The sequence below is a fragment of the Macaca nemestrina genome, chromosome 11, assembly GCF_043159975.1.
Source record: "Macaca nemestrina isolate mMacNem1 chromosome 11, mMacNem.hap1, whole genome shotgun sequence".
In the NCBI taxonomy this organism is placed as follows: domain Eukaryota; kingdom Metazoa; phylum Chordata; class Mammalia; order Primates; family Cercopithecidae; genus Macaca; species Macaca nemestrina.
In genome coordinates, this window is record NC_092135.1 from 55,293,998 (window position 1) to 55,301,426 (window position 7,429).

A 7,429-nucleotide genomic window follows, 5' to 3' on the forward strand; every position below is an offset into this window, starting at 1 on the left:
CAGCAATAATGTACACTTTACTTTATTTATTTGATGATAAGGTATCATCAATTAAAATATGCATCATTGATTTACTAACTGCCTTTCAAGAAAAATTTCCATATTAAACGTATCCATAGATGGTAAGACATATCCTAATTTCAGAAATGTAAAGCTGGAGAAGATGAGCATTCAGAATGAAGAGTGTACTTTGCACAGCCCACTCCATGCTCCAAGAAATGCACACATTGAAGTAGAGAAAGAACAAGACTCACCAGGACGATCCTGTAGGGAACACAGCTCCCATCTTATTTGTCTCAGACTTGCCTTTTTCGATTCAATTAGACTTCCCATTTTGTTACCTCTGCCTCTGGAATGTCTGATATCTCTCTCTTCTTTTCCATGACCACCAGCAGCTTCCTAGTTGAGGACCGAAGTTCAGTCCTCAACACAACACTATAGATGGCAACTGGTCTCCCATATACGGTCTTCCTAACCAATCTATTCCTATCTAATAGTGCCAAGTTCCCAAGTTCAATAAATGTTGAATTAAATTTAAACTTCTTAGCCTTGCATTCAATATCATCTACAATCTAATTTGTACCTAATTTTCCAGTCTTAGCTTTTAGTCTAAATATATTGGCTTCCTGCTCCAAGATATGATAGCCTTCCTCCTGACAATTCATCTAGCATTGTCATATCTCTGTATCTTTGTTTAAACTGCTCTCTTTCTGAAACCCCCTCCCCATTCTCCCCATCTCTATTTTTCACCCCCTTGTTTTTTATTTTTTAAATTGACAAATCAAAATTGTATATATGTATGGTGTACAGCATGATGTTTTAAAATATATATACATTGTAGAATAGCTAACTCAAACTAATTAACATGCATTATCACACATATTATTCTGTGGTGAGAACACTTAATATCTACTGTTTTGACAGTTTTCAAATATATAATGCGTTGGCATTAACTATAGTCATTGTGTTGTTCAGTAGGTCTGTTGAACTTATTCCTCCTGTCTAACTGAAATTTTGGATCCTTTGACCAACATATACTCCACCCCATCTTTGTTTGTTGAAATTTTTTTCACTTAGGAGCTGTGTTTAAATGCCACCTCGTCTTTGAAGTATTCCCTGATAGAAGCAACCAGAGATGTCTCATTACCACTCCTGGACTCCTATAAGATTTAGTTTTTGCCCTACTCACATAGCTCTTTATACATCAGCATATATCACAGTTATTTGTTTGCATGGCATCCTCCTATTAAGACAAGAACCTCATTTTACATATATCTATGATATGTAAAAATTGCATAAATATAAGTCAAATAAATAAAATATTTGGAGCAGATAATTCAGTTGATTGAATGGCACATAATGGTTTCTGAGATAATATGGAGAAAGTCAAAGCAGATAAAAGTGGCCAAAATTAAAAATCTTATTCTAAACTATTTCATACCCTCACTGGGTGAAATACTCAAAAGTTTTGTAGACGAATGCTGGGCATGTTGAGAATGCATTGAGAGATGCAACAGCTATTGTTCCTGACAAATTTGTCTTCTTTAGACTAGGTAGAACCTGCGCGATGTGGAAATAATGAACATTCTTGGGGTCAGGGAAGGAGAAAAACCAAAGCATATGCAATCATCAAAATACCTCTGTTTTAGATTAGCAGTATCAGAAAACGATGTCCTCACCCATTTTACAGAAGGACTGAGGAAAGCAACTTATGCCCTTCCTGCTAATGGTACAACAAGCTCTGTAACAGAACTTCACCCTTCTTCGTAACACTGGAGAAGAATAAAAATGAAGTATGCGTAAGAGATTTACATCTGGAAAGAGACAGTAATTACTGGCCAGGACTGATTAAAATTCTTACTAGGACCTCAAAAAAGTACACGGATCATGGCTAAGCAAGGAAAGGAAAACATAACAGCTGCTCACCAGAGCACGTGTGGAGGGAGGAACAAAGACAGCAAAATATATCACTGGCTTCTAGCCACAAGAAACTGAATGAAGCAAAAGCCAGATTGTATCGATCTGTCACTTCTATCTATGATATGATATTCAACTCCATAATCAGTGTGTCGGACAACAGTTTCATTCGGTGATAAGGAGATTGTTAATAGTTCCTAGTCTTTCTATGCTGCTGTATTTTATCCCCCTAAGTAATTGCTATCTCTGGGTAAAATACGTTTTCTCTTTTTGTCTGATTTATAACACCTCGCAAAAAAATTGTGTATACAATCCACACAAATGCATAACCATATAGGGAATGTTTCCTTCTCTCTTCACCCTGGAAAAGAGACCCAAAGCTTTACACCCACAACAAGCAGAATGATTTTTTTTTTTTTTTTTTTTTTGCCAGTGTATTGATGCCCTGGATAGCGAGTCAGTTTATTAGCTGGATTTTAGAGGAGATTTTTGTTTTTGTTTTTATAATAGATGCTTTTGAAATCCTTTCTAAAGTGCAAGGATTCCACAATCAAGTGTTCATTACAATTAACTTTTATTTGTTTTCCAACTACTGGAAACTGATAGTATTATACTTATGCCTTTGAATTTCTCAAAAAGTAAAACTTCTCTTAAATACTAAATAGTTCATAAGTGCATAGACCATTATAGCTTTTTCACTCTACACTGTGTCCCTTGCTTATGGCTTGCTATTCTTTGCTTAATGGTTTAGCTTTTGAAACATGACTCACTCTCCCAAGCAACTAGAAAACAAAAACCCACCTAAACCGGTGAACTCCCCAAGGGAGAAAATAATTGTATTTGTATGGAATGCCAGAGGTGTTTAGAGACACACTCAGAGGTAAACTAGCTTTTGTCATTTTTCAAATGAGCCACACCAGCTTCGTCTACACTTCCCTTTTTCCCACTTTTGAAATGTGATTTCCCTGAGGGCAGAAATCATGTTATGGAAACTCTGGACCACATAGGAAGCTGAAGACCATCTAGTACTTGCCCAGCAAACCCAGAGGCCCTCTTTGTCATACTTCAGGTGAAAGCAGTTACTTATTTACTTGTTTCCATGAGTTCCTGAAGGACTTGGGTGCAGAGGGGAATTCGCTCTTATTTTGCTTTTAAGTACTGGTAGCCTGTCAGTTTTAGTTAGTTTTGTAATTCTCATTCCTTTTTTAAACTTTTTGTTGTTGTTGTTGTTGTTGTTGTTGTGCAAAAACTCTAACAAGATTTGCAAAGAAACACAACACATTGGTATGCAAGCCAGGTTTGAGAAAAAGTAGGGGAAGCTGAGAGGAAACCAGTGGACTCCCCAGAAGAAATTGTACTTGCATTATTTTTTCTATTTTTATTTTTATTTTTTTTTTCTTTCCTAGAGCTTGTGTGTGAACACTGCCAAGAATAAGCAAAACACAATGGGCTTTGCAAAGGAAAAGAAAAAAAGATAAGCACTGAACCCAAATGCCAACATTATAAATGGAATAAAATTTCCCAAATTCTATGAGTGTTTCACCCCTAGCTTTAAAATGCTGTATCTTTTTTGTTTTGTTTTGTTTCTTAACAGGGCTAACTCAATACACTCTGCACACTTCTTTTTGTTTTATATTCTTGGTAGATAAAAAGCCATATAAAGTTTGAGCTGGGAGGACTTTTAAAAAATCACTCAATACAGTGCCTTCATTTGACAAATGTGGACAATTTGACACAGGGGGGTCACTGGGAGTAGCTGCAGTCAGGCACTGGCCTTCTGTTTCCCAAACTGTCGCCCTTCCCACCAAACCACACTACCTTTTACTGGAAGATCATCATTAGAACTTTGCTTTTTTAAAATTTTTCCTCATAAATTCAGTCTTCCAAACTTTTAATCATTCTTATTCCCTTTCAACTAATCTCTAAAATTTTCCACATGGCATAAGACAACAGATAACTTTTCAATAAAACATAAAATAATTAGCTCATTTGTTCGTAATGGTATCAATCATTCCCATTTTCTAGCTTTACTTTTAAAAAAAAAAATTCTAATAAAAGTAATTGTTTGCTATTTTCTGACTTGAGACCAAATTCTCATGCATATATCTGTTTTTGCTCTTTTCCAGCTTATTTTCATGTACTACAGATCAGATTGCTAAGCTTTCTGAAGACTAACACAAGAATTGTTTAATACGGAATCCTGCTGCCTACTGCCTGTCATCTGTCCATCAATTAAAAAATGAATATATACAGATGTATTTCATAGTATTGACAGGACAAATTTTCTAAAGACTGATGACTTTAAAACCTATTCTAAATTGTTTGAAATCTTCTCTGACCAAAAAAAAAAAAAAAAAAAAAATCAATACTAAAAGATAGTTATAGGAAAGCAACAACAACAAAAAATAGGTCATCACTCTTCACACACTCTTCAGGTACATGGAAAATGTCCAAGAGAAAACATCACTAAATTAACTACTGATTTCCTTTTTCCTGTTCTTTGAAATCAAATAAATCTAAGACGACTTTGGTGCTTAGTTATATGGGATGGGCTAGCAAAGGAGATAGAATATAGGCTTAATCATTGTAACTGGACTTTCATTGAAAAATAAAATAAATATATCAAACCAGTAAAAATGCACTACATTGGCTGGGCACAGTGGCTCACACCTGTAATCCCAGGACTTTGGGAGGCTGAGACAGGAGGATCATTTGCCTCCAGGAGCTCAAGACCGGCCAGGGCAACATATGGAGACCCCATCTCTACACAATATTAAAAATTAGCCAGGTGTGGTGGCATGTGCCTTTAGTCCCAGCTACTCAGGAGGCTGAGGTGGGAGGATTGTTTGAGCCCAAGGGTTGAGGCTGCAGATAGCCGTGATTATGCCACTGCACTCCAGCCTGGGTGACAGAGTGAGATCCTGCCTCAAAAAAAAAAAGAAAAGAAAAGAAAAGAAAGAATGAAGAAAATAGAGGAGCATAGAGGGGACAAAGAGGAAAACAAAAGGACAAAGAAGAAGAGAAAGAAGAAAAAGTAGCAGGAGGGGAGAAGGTTGGAGGCTCTTCCTGAGTCATTCAAACACTTCCTCAGAGGAAGAGAGAGGATCCAATTTGACTCCCAAATTACTTTGAACACTGTACTTTATGTCTTTCTGCCCAGCTGTCCCTTCTAATCACCTTTCTATCCACACTGAAAACACCGACGTTTATCTAGGATAAACACTGAAGTTTACCTAGGATCACAAAATCAAAAAATATGATTATAGTTAAAAACATCTTTGGGACAATCTACGTCCTCTGCTTAATTTTACAGACAAGGAAACTTACACAGTAACAGAGTGTTCAGTTTGCTGAAGAACACATGGAAAATTATCCTAAATAAGTTAGTAAATGTAAATTACTGGTTGGCAATTTATTCCAAACAAAATTTTGTTTTGTTTATTCTAAAACAAAATTACTCTTGGTGGTGCAGGCGAGTCCTTTAGATTACTTTAATAGTAAATGTAGTTTATATCTGAATATTTAAAGAACATTTTTCACTTGTCCTCAAGTGTTCAATCCCAAGCATATATGAAAACACACATGTTGGAAAACTAAGAATTCCCTTTAGTTAAAATTAAGAATTTCCTTTAGTTAAAAGCAAATAATGTCCTTTAGTTAAAAGTTTAGTTTCCTTTAGTTAAAAAGTCTCTAGAGTGTCCCTTCTAGATCCTTAAATTTCAGAACTGAAAGAGCTGGCGTGGAGCTGGTTGGTGAAAAGCAAGCTTCCTCCACTGAGTTTACTTCGTGTGGGAGAAATTTAAATGTGGGAAATAATTTTAGGGTAAAGAAAGCCTCAATTTTAGCCTTTCCTAGGTTGTAGAGATCTGGAAGATAATTCTAAGAAACCAAGAAGAAGCTAAGACCTCAGTTACAAGGTCTGGAATGGTCAGGTCAGCGCGAGGACTGGCCTATGGAGCCTTTCGAAGATCTAAAGGAGTACAGGACACGGCAGACCTGGCACTCCTCAGACCTCCAGACGAGAACCAACCGGTTATTTCTCTTCAAGCAATCACTTAAGGTGGCACTTCCCTGAAAGGAAAGACCATTCACTATTGCTGTGGATTGTCAAGGGAATTTGTAGATAGTCTTCTTCTGGGCCAGGCACGGTGGCTCACGCCTGTAATTCCAGCACTTTGGGAGGCCAGGGCAGGCCGATCACGAGGTCAGGAGTTCAAGACCAGCCTGGCTAACATGGCGAAACCCCATCTCTACTAAAAATACAAAACTTAGCTGGGCACGGTGGTGCATGCCTGTAATCCCAGCTACTTGAGAGGCTGAGGCAGGAGAATTGCTTCAACTCGGGAGGCAGAGGCTACAGTGAGCTGAGATCGCACCACTGCACTCCAGCCTAGGCGACAGAGCAAGACTCCATTTGGGGGGGAAAAAAAAGATAGTCTTTTTCTTAAGTTTTAAATTTTTCAGTGTTAAGCAAGACCTCTGGGGAAGAGGGTTAGATGAAATCCAGTGACCACACGTAAGAACTGAGCGGTATCATTGAGCACCCATCTGGCCCTAAAAAAGCAGGGAAAGTATCAAGAATACATTAAAATACATATCTTATTCTCTCTCTCTTTTTTTAAAAGGGGGAGGCAAAATGGAAATTGCCTTAGTCTGAATCCTAGCATTTGCAGAAGAGAACATGCTGGAAGACACTATCAAACATCATCAGTTTGTGGGGCCACAGTTCCTGCCCGAGTAACCTAATTGTCTGACTCACTTTTAGTCTCAGTGGATGTGGTGAGAATGGCTGATGCTGCTTAACAGCATTTAGTCTTGGTGTTAAATATAGGAAATTTACAAAAAGATTCTTATCTATAGAGGAGTGGAAAACATTATCACACAGAGATGAAAGAGCCCAAGAGATGAGAAGGTGGGAATTGTCCCCTTCCTGCCACACGTTTCATCTGTGCATGTAGCTCCCACTGGCTTCAAAGGAAAATCTGCACCCAAGCACCCAAAAGAAGTAGCTAAGTGTGTTGGGGGACTGAACAGCAGGCCCATTACAATAGCATTACAAAAAAAAAAATTAAAAAGCCAAGTATGTATGGCCTGAAGGTACTCATGGAAAAAAGACAAACTATTCAAAACTGAAAAGAGGCTTACTAAAATATTGCTGCTGGGTGCAAAGAGAATCCATTCTCAACATTATAATTTTTAATATAAGAGAAGAAAGATTTGGAGCAACAAATCACAGAAAGAGCTTTTCTAAAAAAAAAAAAAAAAAAAAAAAAAAAAAAAAAAAAAGTTGTATGACTTTAATATGCAATTTTCTGTGCCCCTAATTCCCAGACTAGCTTAAACATCAGATGTTAGTATAGTTGAAGATGGAAAGAAACATTGCTGGTTCCTCTTCTCATAAATGTACCATGTGATAGAGTTCACTTCTAAAAAGAGATGAGGAAAATAAAGGCATAAGATATATATATACCATGTAACAAAACTGCACTTGTACCCCCTTACATTTATACAA